Here is a 13,380-nt window from a genome sequence, read left to right as displayed (position 1 = left end):
TTCACACATATTTTGGTGAACCAGTAAAACCCAAAGTCTGTGGATAAACATATGGGAAAAATATATACTGAACATAACAGTAGGAACATAGAATAACAAGAAATCACAATGCTGAAAAAAAAAAAAAAAGGAAGAAATGTTTGTTTATAGCAAGTCAATAGTAATTATATAACTTAGTCATTGGTGTCTTTCAAAATCTTTACCTGTTTGAAGCAAAACTCTAATTTAAACAACCACTTACAAAATTTATACAAAACATGCAGTATAATTTCCACAGGAATTGAAAAAAGACAAATCAAACCCATAGCATCAAAAAGAGATCACCTTGTTTGAAATTCTGGAATATATCATGAGTTAAAATACTCATTTGTTCATCTTTCAACATTATTTCATCACTTGTTTTTCCTAATTTTTATAATAAGCATGCCAATGTAAGTTAATGAGTATTGAAATAAAAACAACTAAACAGAATCAGCATATTTAACATGTAGCCCCAAGGAACTGCTGAGGAAAAGGGCAAGCTTTCTTACTTTTATTAGAAGCTTAGACCAAACTACAGGTTAAAGGTTCTGTAGCATACTAACAACATGGTTTCCTTTAGGTTATAGCTTTTGGAAGCTTACCAAGATAAATTTTAGCTCCTTGTACAATTCTAACTCTGTTTTCTGTACAAACTTCTTTGCTTCATTCAACTCCTTCCATAAACTCATGTCTGACACAAAGACTGACGAAGTAAAATAATTTTTCTAACAATTACAGTGAAAATATAGTATTTTTTTTCTACCGGCCCATCTTTTTCCCCATTGTGTAGGATTTTTGGCTCCTTTGAGAAATGTTGACATACCTTAAAGTAAATAATGAGCGACTGTTATATTAATATTTTAAAAATCAAGGTTCTATATAACATCGAATTCTATGCATAACCTACAAGTGAGGTCAAAGAGTGTAATGTTTGACCAAACCAGATCTCATATGAAACTTCTAATTGTATAGAGATATGCTTGAAAATTAAAGAATTGAAAAAATGCAAAAAAAATTTTGAAGATCAATAGAAAGAAATATTTTCAACAAAGTACGGAATCAGGAAATTCTTTTCTAGAAAAAGAAGAAACATACTATTAGGATAAAAACAGAAAAGCAAAGTGACCTACACAATTGCAACTAGTGTAAAAATGAGAAACTGTTCAGAGAGAGTGAGGACATTTTCTGAAGTGTTACATTAGTCAGAATAAAGTAGGCCATTTGACAGAAGTCTAAATGAAGAGAAAGATGGAATTTTAACAAGAAAATTCATACATTGACCAGATCTTCATATTCCTAGGTGTAGGAATGTAATTCTTTTAAAAACCTTTTTTTCTTTTAAAATGTTAGATGCATTTATAAGAATAAAATTCACTGAAAAAATCCCTCCTTCATAGTAAGCATTCCATGGATGATAATGCGAATACCATGCCTTCTACAGAAAGAAAACAAAAACAAAAGCAAACTCTACAAAAAACCCAATAAAAGAGCAGAAGTTAGTGCCCTCCTTTTTTTCTTTATAGTTTTTTATGGAAACAAGAGGTAGACACTATGCAATGTCTGCTCATTTTGTTTGACTTAGTTGTAAATGAGTACAGTATAGACTTTAAGCAGCAGGAGATGGTGGTGATCTATATGTAAGGAGGTCATGTACTGCCATGTGCTAGTCCTAAATGAGATAAAAGCCCCATAGGTCAACCAGAGGAGCACAAGGTATCCCTGCTCAGACACATTGAAGACAGATGGAGGCAGGTTTGAGAAGCTGGAAACACACTTGGTGGGGATGGGGCACTCCAAGCCAAAAGGCAGTAGGGACATTGCCTGAGGGACTGTGACTGTGAGCAAACCACAGTAGGGCAGAAACTCCCCTAATGGACAGGAGTATTAGTGATCCACAAAGGGGCAGGAACACCACTGAAGCACTGTAGCCACCAGCAACCCACCAGCACAGCAGAGACACACCTAAGAGACTGTTGCTTACAGGTGATCCACACAGAAACCATTGACACAGATCAGCAGACAGAAACCATTAGAAAGACCATGTCAACCTCCTGGCTGCCCGTCACCATACCAGAGGTGTTTGTATGGACTGAATACATGGAAAAATAATATAGTTGCCTGAGGTAAGGGGAGGGCAGAGATCTTTATGTAAGCATGTGTCTAATTGCCTGCAATTTTCTTATTCTCAACAGTCAAAATGGTGATCAGAAATTTATGTTACAATCCTAAGTACAAATAAATGGGTGAAAAATGGTTGAGAACAGACCTGAGGGACTCAGGGGTGTTGGTTGCTGAGAAGCTAAACATGAGCTGGCAATGTGCACTTGCAGCTGCAAAAGCCAGCTGGGTATCCTGGGCTGCAAAGGCACAGCCAGCAGGTCCAAGGAGGTGATTCTCCCCCTCTACTCTGCTCTCATGAGACCCCAGCCAGAGCACTGTGTCCAGTTCTGGAGCCCCCAACACAGAAAGGACATGGCATGCTTGGAACGAGGCCAGAGGAGGGCCATGAAGATGATCAGAGGGCTGGAACACTTCTCTTATGAAGACAGGGTGAGAGAGTTGGGTTTGCTCAGCCTGGAGAAGACAAAGCTCCAGGGAGACTTTACAGAGGCCTTTCAGTATGTGAGAGGCCTACAGGAAAGCTTGTGAAGGTCTTCTTAGCAGAGAATAGAGTGACAGGACAAGGAGTTTCAGGTTTTAACCTGGAAGAAGGTAGATTTACATTAGACATTAGAAAGAAATTCTTTAATGTGGTGGTGAGACACTGGAAGAAGTCCAAGGAAGGCAACGTTGGATGGGGCTTTGAGCAACCTGGTCGAGAACGAGGTTGATTAGAGCTAGGTGATCTTTAAAGTCCCTTCCAACCTAAAACATTTTATGATTATAATTATGATGAATATGTTGGTGTCCAATAAATTATCTCAAGTAAAATTCTCCAACTCTTGATTAGCTAGATTACCTTAAATTTTAATCCAGGAACCTAGTCCTATTTGAGAGTAACTGAGTTCCCAAGGAGATCCCAGCTGATGTGGTATGTAGTAAATGAGGAGAACCAGGGAACAGAAAGATTGGAACAATCTCTATTAATTCCTTAACTGGTAGTAGGATGTGGAGAATTTAGATGTTACACAGTGACAACAGCCAGTGCATGTTCAGCACATGCGTTCTTTCGAAGAAGCACAAGCTTTGGTTGGGATAAACCAGAGCAGATGATGCCTTTTCTTCAGCTAATGGAAGTCAAAGGAAGTTGAAGGTACTACAAGCATTTGCTTCAAAAAGACATGAGAAAGAAACGTGAAAAAACTGCAGTGGGATTCAAGGGATATCACAGGACTGAATATAAAAGGATATAGGGAGTACTGCTTTCGAAATCCCTAGGGAGATCTAAGGGTACTACATAAAGATGCCAAAGAAAGGGAAAAGTAGTAACAGGACTAAAAAAAAATTTAAAAAACAAAATAAAATAAAATAAAATAAAATAAAATACAAAAAAACCCACCAAAAATACACTTCATTATTTCTCACTGAGCAAACTGTTATACCACCATAGCACCCTAACTGCACAGCAATAACATGGAAAATCAGACACAGGTAATCTTCTCAATACGAAGATACATACGCTTGAATTCCATAGCACTCTCCCCACTAAGACTGAGCAGAGAATGGGGCACTACTCACCTTTCCTGCAGCTGCTGCTGCTGTAGGCAGTTAGGACAAGACACCTGGGACATCATGAGTAGTTTGCCTTCACATCCTTTTTTTCCAAGAATGTTTATTCTCTCTGCAAGATCCACTGCTACACTCCTTCAGATTTTGCTGTAAATTTACAGAAACTTATTTGATGCCAATTATAGCAGCTTCCTTCATCACACATTTGCTAATTATTTTTTCTAACAATTTTGATAATACTTTCCATTTGGCTCTTACTATTGGTAAGATGGTTCCTATAAGACAGTGCTACATTTTAACTTTTACTGGAGAGAGAAAAAAAAAAAAGTATTTTACCAACAGAATATTTTAACAAACTAATTAGTATGAACTTGAAAGCTATTAACTTATTGAAAAAGCTATTAACATATTTTCATTACGCTATCTTGCAAATTAAATATTATCTATGAGACTCAAGAATCAGGTCTTTATTCTGAGAGGAAATGTGTCTGCTAAGGAGATTAATTTTTTTTAATTGGAAAAATAAGGTAACTAGAAAAACGTGTATGTGTTTCTCTCACACATATTTATAAGCAGCATTTGTTATAAAGCAAATGTTTAGAGACATCAGACTTTGTTCAGTTCCAAAACCTAGCATTTCAGCTCCCCAAGTGACAAATCCTTACTTTTTGGCTTGCAAATTTTTATGCTTGTCCTAGATTGCACTTTTTATTTTTGTTAAAACAGGGAAAGAATTAGACATATAGATGTACACAAAAATGTTGCATGTCCTTCAAAAATTAAGTACATAGGAAATGCTTCATCCTTATTAAAAGTGAGGAAATGTCTTGCATAAAAATATAAACCTCTTTACAGTTTAATACAACGGTTAGAAATAGTTCATCCCATATGCTGTATCTCAATACTGTGTTTCCATGAACCCTGCAAAAAATTCCCCCGTCTTTGGTCAAGTTATAAATCTCTGAAAATTATAGTTCACATGTGCTCTGCAGAAAGTTCATTCCAAAAGCAAAAGTCTCTTTAAAAAAATATTACTACTGAGTATTCTCCAAACCAAGATGAAGGAGCTAATCCAGTCCTTTGTAATGGCCTCTGTTCCAGGCTGTTACAATGCCAAAGACAAGAATAGACAGCAAGGGAACATTTCCTTCTGTGCCTTTTGTTCCTTCACTAATTGAGCACTGAGAGTTCACAGAAGAGAGAAGCATATAAGAGGGAAGAAAGACCAAAGACAATTAGGCAGATTAGACAGACAACCACTACTGGAACAATGATGCCAAAGGTCAGAGGGGGCAAGGGGGAAAAAAAAATACCACACACACACAAAAAAAAACCCTAAACAAAACAAAACACACACACACATACACACAAAAAAAAAAAAAAAAAAAAAAAAGAGAGAGAAAAAGCAGAGTAGATACAAATATATGTATATATTGTATAATACATCCTGCTCAGAAACTAGAACTCAGTCTGAGTTTTGAATCTCAACAGTCTTCACTGGTCAGAAAACCATAGGCTTTAACAGCCTCTGGCCCTTATACAGATGACTGTCATTAGTACTTTCTCAAATTAAGAAGCAGATTTTTGCATTATCACAATGACCTATGTGAAGATCAATGTAATTCCAGATAATGGAGTATTTTTTTAGTTTGTTTCACTTAAAAACTTAGCAGTTTATATCGATAAAACTACTTTTTTTTTCTGAGTGATCATTTTCTAACTGGATAGTATTATTTCCCAAATTACTTTTATGTCTTCCTCCATGTCATAAATCACTGCTGGAAAAGCATTGGTATTGCATCTAAAACTGACAAGGAGTTGAACTGGCACCACCAGTAACAGGATAAATATTTTTTAAAGATCTTTTTAGTGGTTCCCAGGAAATATCACCACCACTGCCCCAAGCTAATAAATAATTCTATTGTTGGATAAAATTTACTGAATTTTTCCTTCCCCAGAAAAATAAAATCTTACTGAGTAAACCTGAGATACCAAGATCCTTCAGATTGTACATAATGATGAGACAAAATTAAACCATTTAATTCTCTCACCACGCACAGTTATTTCAGAAAAATACCCCTCGCTGTAAGCCAGTTTAAAAAATTGTAAAGCCAATCTTTGTATTTATCATGTTTTCCTAGTATAGGTCATCAGAAACATAGGGAAACCTGTTCTGATGAATGTGGCTCCATTTTTTTCATTCAATTTCTTTTTCTTTTTTTTTATTTTTCATTGAGAGGGTCAAAAAAGAGCATGCCTTCTTCCTTAGTTGCATGCAACATTAAAATGAAGCTTGAGAATCAAGTTAGTGTACATAATGCTGCAAAGGTCTAAAGGAACAAAGGATGCCAATTATTTAAATAGTAAATTTAAAAATGAGAAGGACAGTAGTAAAAGAGGGAACCCTCCAAAAGAAAATAAGGGAGAGAAATGAATAAGAAAAACTGTGCCTTCTTTATCTCTGTCTATTGTTCTGAAGAAGCAACTTAGGTCTTTTATCAGAGAAATGTTGACTGCAAAGCACAGAAAGCAAATTTGTTGCTTTAATAGGTACCATTTAAAACAGTTACTTTTCAGCTTAAAACTGCATTTTACAGTGATGCGAAGAACTGCAAAGCTGAAAAGAAGGATTATAAAACAGAAAGGGTATTCTTCAGTATAAGAAATATTTCTATTGCTCTCCAAGGAGATTTATTTTATCCACCATATAGCATGTGTCAAGAGTTATGCTGATCCTTCACTGGAAGCTAAGTACCCAATAGTTTTTACATTACCATGCACCACAATAGCAATCCTTGACATTGGTTATGTGTCAGACAGAGCCTTCATTAATTGTCATCATCTTTAAGACATAAAAGAAACCCTCTCTTCTTGAATGTTATTACACAAAAAGTGTACGTTATCTATATAAAGCAAGTGCAAAAATGTTTTGTACTGTAATAATAATAATTTAGAATATATGGGATAGAAAGTGTACTACTGTTAAACTGTCAGTCAAAACCCTTGTTATACAAGAATAGAACATCACATCCATCTATAACAGCCTTTTCTGTCAGTCAAATGTGTTGTTCTATACAAATCTAACATCAATTTGATTTTTAAATTGGCAGAGGCTGTAAAACATTATTCTGATGTGATGCCAATGGGATCTAAGTTGCTGTTGGTATGAGAATACAACACAGGTTCCCTCTCAAATCCAGTTCTGCTTTTAGGCATCTGCATAACATAATGATTTTGCATATATAAGTACAGGAACAGTCAAATAAAACTTTTTTCTTTCATTACATGGCAAAGAACATGTTTGGCAATAATCTCCTCTTAATTTGAAATAAATTATAATTTGAAAAGTCTGTATCAGGGTGATTAAATTATCATTAATATGTACCCTACAAAACCCAACAAATACTCATGTTTATCCATCACATACCTCCACTCAGAACAGATTAGTACCTTTATCCCAGCTATGAAAAACACTGGCTTATGAAAACGGAGTTAAATAGCACTAAATTCCTACAGCATTTTTCTGCTGAACCAAATGGGACAAACTAATCACTCATAAAAGAATGCAGAGTTGGACTCCTGTACCACTGCAAAACTGAGCACAAACAAAAGGACAGACAATTTGTCATTATTAAAAAAAAAAAAAAAAAAAAAGAGAAAAAGTCAAGACAAAGCTCTGTCTCCTTTTAGACTATTCCCAAGCACACTTTGATATCTGCAATTTTTTTCTATTAATGTTCTAATTTTTGCAGCTGGGTTCAGCATAAGCTACAGAAAGCAAAACAATCTCTCCACAGAACACTAATGAATTTAACCATCCATCTTCTTACAACTCTGAAGTGTGTGAGTAGAGGCAATGAAAAGCACAGGTTACCAAAAGCAATGTTATGTTTTTATGGCATACTTTTTATGTATTAATTTCATATAGGAATCATTAATCTAGAGTGATTTATTAGCATCCTTCCAGTTATTTGGGCATATGCAACCTAAGAGATCTTTTTCATTGATATAATTAGTGACTTAATATACTTGGCATACACAACAACTTTATGGAATATTACCTAAAGACTTACAAGATTCCAAAATTCCCAGGAGTTCTGGAGGCAAGTTCAAACGAATTGCTACTGAGATGGTATCACCAACCTCCTTTCCACCTGGGGCAAGTTCAAAAAAATTGCTACTGAGATAGTATCACCCATCTGTCTTCCACTTGCACTGTTCCAGTAACCCACACAGTCAAAAGTGAACAGTGCCAATGCCCAAGTTTTCAGATCCCTAGAGCTTACAACTGTAAGCCATGGACTAAGAAACAAAAGACTAAAATGTAAACTTGTGCTTCATTTTACCAGCCCAGCTACCTTTTTACACAACAGAGGTGGATAACTGGCTATAGTAAACATCAGCTCATCAGAATTAGAACTAAGTTATGCACAGAACTACTGAACAGTGGTTTTCAAAATCAGGCTATAACTCAAAAAGAACCCTATACTTGCTTTTTTCCTCAGCTTCAACATCTTAACTTTAAAGTAAACCACCTAATATTTCTATTACTCAATTAAAAATTAACTATTATATCTCAAAAAAAACTCCTACAAGGTCCAACTAGTTAATTCCTGTTAAACTTATGAATACTTAAAATAAAAACAATGTAGAAGGCAATCAGGAGTTTACACATAAAAATCAAACATAGGTAGTTAATGCTAAATAGACTAAGTAAATTAATATTTATTGTAATATTTACTTAGGTAGGATGTCAAACAAGGCTAAAGCATAGTTCAGATAATGGTCCTGTGTACAGTCCTTCTATTTTGAGGTAACTGTAATTTACTCATCACAGTGCATTATATATTGGATATACTCAATTGTTCAGCCCTATAAAAACGCATGTCATACACCACATTATGCTAACTGCTTCTGTTTATGTCCTTTTTAGTTTAAGACAGGGACAAAACCTACTCACTCTTAATTATAATTTTAAATATTTGAACTGATATCTGAAAGCTAGTCTACAACAAAAGGGTCTGGACAATAATCATGGAATGGTTGAGGTTGGAAAGGAACTCTGATCATCACCTTGGCCAAACTGGACTCAAAGTAGGTTGTTAAGAGCTGTGTCCAGTTGAGTTTTAACTATCTGCAGGGACAGAGATGGGACAGAATACACAATCCATCTGGTCAACCTTCTTCACTCTTCAATCACCCTTAAAATATGAAGGACAGAATTGTGGCTTAATTTTCAACTTTGTTTTAAACATTTTCTACATAGCTTCAACATAATTAATAAGAATAACTATTTCTTCTTTGGACATAAAAAATAATGGAGATATAATCACAAATTACTAAAAAAAAAGGAAATTAATCTTTGAAATTCAAGTGAGGAAGAAAATTTTGATCAACCTATACTATATATTTTATACATTACAGTAAAATATCAGGAAGTATACTTACAAAACCATTCATAAGATTTTTCCATATATTTTAAATTACAGTTAAAGACATTATCTATGTATTTTAAGCTACAGAGCTAAAGACAGACATTACTGTCACACTCTCAGTGAAAATTTGCTGCTTTCCATTAGAGACCAAGAACCAAATAAGAGCAAAATAAAATCTTGTTTAAAAAATCAGAAAATATGTAAAGTCTTTCTGTTACTTCACTTATAAGAGAGATGAATCACAAAGCTGCTTTTGAATAATAGCTTAATCTCACAAAAGAAAAACAAGCAAACAACTTTGAATGTGGAGGCCACCACTTCTTTTCATCCAGAGTCTGAATATTAAGATTAATTCTTTCCCCAGCTTTATATATTCAAAGAAGACTACATCATAGTTGATTTTCAAACACAAGGAAATAATCATAGAAGAAAACGCACAAATTTTCATAGTGTCAGCTCAGCTCTAACCATTATTTTGACTGATAAAAATGTCTAATGTTTATACAATGTAAATTTGCTTACAGTCTCTTCCAAAAAAAACCACATTGAAGATTCTTCAGTACCAATGCACTGCCTTTTGTATCATAACCTATGGAACAGAACCAGTTCTCTCAGTGGATCTGCATCTCCTCTAGGGTGCCCAGAGGCTTTATCAGGTAGCCACTACAATTTTTATCCTCCTCCTGTGCTGTCATGATTATGCTAGCAGAATAGTTGGATGTACCAATCTTAAAATTTCAAAGCATGGAAGAGATACTAATTTATGTCTACAACACTAAGAAGCAAGAAAGTATTTTACATACTGAGAAATCAAAGAAAGGTGAAGTGTTTTGTCTAACGGCACTTAGAGAAAATGAGTAACAAAGCCATAATTAAAATTCAACATCAAGCTCCATGTTAATCCTCCAGACCTAACCATCTTTTTCAAAAAGCATGATTTGTAACATCAAAAATAAAAATCAATTCAGTCCCTTTTCTTTTATGATGATCACTTTAATGATAAAAAAACCCATCATATTCAGCTTCTTTCTCTGGTGGGCACGAAAAATCACGTTTCCCCATGAAATCATTCTAGATCTAAAAAAAAAAAAATATTAAAAAAGGAAGTCAATTCACAGTTAAAATTTAAATTTCACATTTGATTTGGCCTCCACCTCTGCCTACTGAGAGACTCACAGGAAAACATAAATACGTGCCAGGTATGCTAGTATACCAACTTATACTCGACTGATTTAATTAGTTTGCTTTCAATGCAAAGGTGCAGCACCTCAGCAATTATGAGATCGTTAATACAACAGAGCATAACAGCACCTTTAGAGATCTTGTCTAACCTCTAGGCACACATGTAACTCCCATTAGCGCTAATGGGAGTCACATGTGTGCATCCAAGGGAGAAGAGACCCATTAAAACTGATACAACATATCCATTAATCTTCAGGTCACTCTTAAGGTCAAACATTATAAAAATGTTTATGAACAGTACTTACTAGGTAAGCACAGCAGATACTTTGGTTTTAGGACAGACCTGCGAGCAGTTAAGGCCATGCAGAATGTCTGCTTTAAAAGCATCACGTTTCAAGTAGTGGCACAGAAATTTGAGAGTGTTTTTCTCTAGTCAGAGAGGACATTTTTCTGTCATCTCCTGAAAGAATTAGAAGGATAGAAATGACAGGGAAGGTCAGATGTAAATGAAAACCTTGGACAAAGGTATGCTCTAGTTTTTCATCTTACTTCCATCTACCCCCACCCCCCCCCTTTATTCGTATTTCAGTCCCCTAGTTGTGGTTTTCCACTCTGAGCCGAGCATTAAGTGCAGTGACTAAATTCATAATCTGTGCAGTATACAAAGACACTAATTTTTTTATTATTGAATCACCAGCAAACCAAAACAATCCAAGCACTGCTTGCAGGGAGGAAGGGGTGTTGAAAGTTTTTTTTTGTAAAGAAATGTAACCTTAGCTTGCTACCCATTTCATTCTGCCTATCTGAAAACTCCCTTTTCCACTACTGCAGTGTAGTTTAAGCAAGCATGCTCTTTCCCAGCTAGGAAAAGCAATCCGTGTTCAGCCATTCAGTCTGACAAACAGATCTGACCAGCAATGAACTTGCTATCTCCAGACACATATTGAGTCCTGGAGGAGAGAGAGTTTTCTCAGCAGCATGGGGGCCAGATGATCCACATGAACAGAGAAGACGACACAGGAGGAGTGTCAGATGAGTACAGAAATTAGGTCAAACTTCAGATATTAACAACCACTACTTGTGTACTATTTCTTTCAGGAACTGGAGTGAACGAGGAAAGGTGGCTTCAACAAGTGTATTCACAAACTATTCTGAAACTCATCTTCCAGAACTCGTGTCAAAACTCTTGCTCTGCATGTAAGACTTGTTGACTACTCTCCAATTACACTTCCTGTTACAGAGTCTGTAACCATTCCAAGCTTTCACAACTCTGCACTACAAGCTTTTGTTCAGAGACCTCATGTGACAAACAGAGTCAGCTCCATCTGGAACATCAGGTCAAAACACAGGCAAGGGGCTGGGGAGAACAACCACTCATTTAGAAAGCATGGTTCCCAGAAACAGTCACAATATCAGCACCAGCAATAAATAGCATATTGCTTCAATCCTGAGTTGCATGTCCTTTTATTGCCTTTCTCTGTTATGCTCTTTTCACACAGGGTCTCAATTGACAAGGTTTTTAATACTGATATAGCTCTTTACAGTGCCCTGGAGAAAGAATTGTTTTTGTTTCTAACTCAAACATGTAACGATAAATAAATGATAATAAATAGAATAATAATATCATGATTCAGTCTCATCAATGACTCATCAGAAGTAATAATTGATTGCATGGTTTTGTTTAAAAAACAAAGCAAATATCATCTCAAATATCTTGGTGTATATGGTACACTATCTACATATATGGGGACAATTTTTTTTCTGTTATTAATCCTCATAAGCTTTCCAATAGAATGCCTTTCTGTGAAACAAAAGAGCTGTCTTAGCTCAACAAATAGCGTTACCTCATTTGGTTTAAAATGCAGTTTCCATATAAAAAGATCTAATGCCCTTTTTGAGAAACCAGCCATGCAAAATTGAAGTGATTCAAACAGTTCTTGTGAAAGAGGAGCTACTCATTGTTAACAAAGTTAAAAATCTCATGAGACCCCACCTGGAGTGGTGTCTGGCTCTGAATCCCCCAATACAGAAAGGACATGAAGCTGTAGAAGGAAACCCAGAGGAGGATCATGAAGATGATCAGAGGGCTAGAGGACACCTCCGATGAAGACAGGCTGAGAGAGTTGTGGTTGTTCAGCCTGGAGAAGACAAGGCTCCAGGAAGACTCTACAGAGGCCTTCCAGTACCTGAAGGGGGCCTACAACAAGGCTGAGGAGGGACTTCTTACTCAACTGTATGTAGTGATGGGACAAGGAGGGAATTTAAAATAAAAGGGGGTACATATATATTTGCTATGAGGATGAAATTCTTTACTGTGGGGTTCTGAGACACCAGAACAGGTTCCCCAAAGGAGTTGTGGCTGACCCCTCCAGGGCAGTGTTCAAGGCCAGGTTGGATGGAGCTTTGAGCAACCTGGTCTAGAGGAAGGTGTCCCTGCCTATGGAAAGTGGATTAAAACTAGATGATCTTTAAGGTCCCTTCCAACCCAAACCATTCTAGAACTCTGTGAAAGTCTTTGATGTCATTAAAAGCATTATACTCCACATCCAACTCACTACTACTGAAATAGAACTGGCCCAAATACTGAGCCCCAGGGAATACCACCTGTGGTTGGCCACAGTGCTGGTTTAAAGCTGCTGAGGTAATAAGTGCAATACTTACAAGCCGTTACTATATTTTCTCCATAGTCTGCTCAGTTTCTCCTCTCGCAGCTCTATGAACCCTGTCAGTAATTGCTACATATGCCCGCCGCCCTCCATGGGCCGTGGCCCCACCAGCTTGCCCCAACCAACTTCCTCTGAACTCCAAGTTGCTGGGCCCTACCGCCATCCCACCCCCCTCCGCGACCACCCCGAGCGAGGAGACCCTCCACCCCCACACGGGCACCCAGGCTGAGCAGAGGCCGCTGCTGGCACTCGGCGAACTGAAGACGGTGGAACCACATCTCTGCTTCTAGCAGGACACTTGGCCGCTCCCTCGACCGCCTGTCAGAGAACTCACTGCACCGCCACCCGCCCCTCGCCTCAGCCCGGTCCTCCACACCGGGGCCCGGACCCTCCCCCTTGCTCCCTCT

At 36.9% G+C, this 13,380-nt stretch overlaps 1 long non-coding RNA gene across 1 annotated transcript; it reads right to left on the bottom strand.

Annotated features, from left to right (window-relative positions):
* Nucleotides 1–10,097: 10,097 nt before the first annotated feature.
* Nucleotides 10,098–13,348, bottom strand: LOC139793312 (uncharacterized). The gene is made up of 3 exons (XR_011724582.1): nucleotides 13,186–13,348; nucleotides 10,613–10,767; nucleotides 10,098–10,196 (listed from the first exon to the last, which is right to left on the bottom strand). It is a non-coding gene; the product is annotated as an uncharacterized lncRNA (long non-coding RNA).
* Between the last annotated feature and the right edge of the window lie 32 nt (nucleotides 13,349–13,380).

Source organism: Heliangelus exortis, chromosome 2 (genome assembly GCF_036169615.1).
Source record: "Heliangelus exortis chromosome 2, bHelExo1.hap1, whole genome shotgun sequence".
NCBI classification, from domain to species: domain Eukaryota; kingdom Metazoa; phylum Chordata; class Aves; order Apodiformes; family Trochilidae; genus Heliangelus; species Heliangelus exortis.
This window is presented reverse-complemented; position numbering and strand designations above follow the sequence as displayed.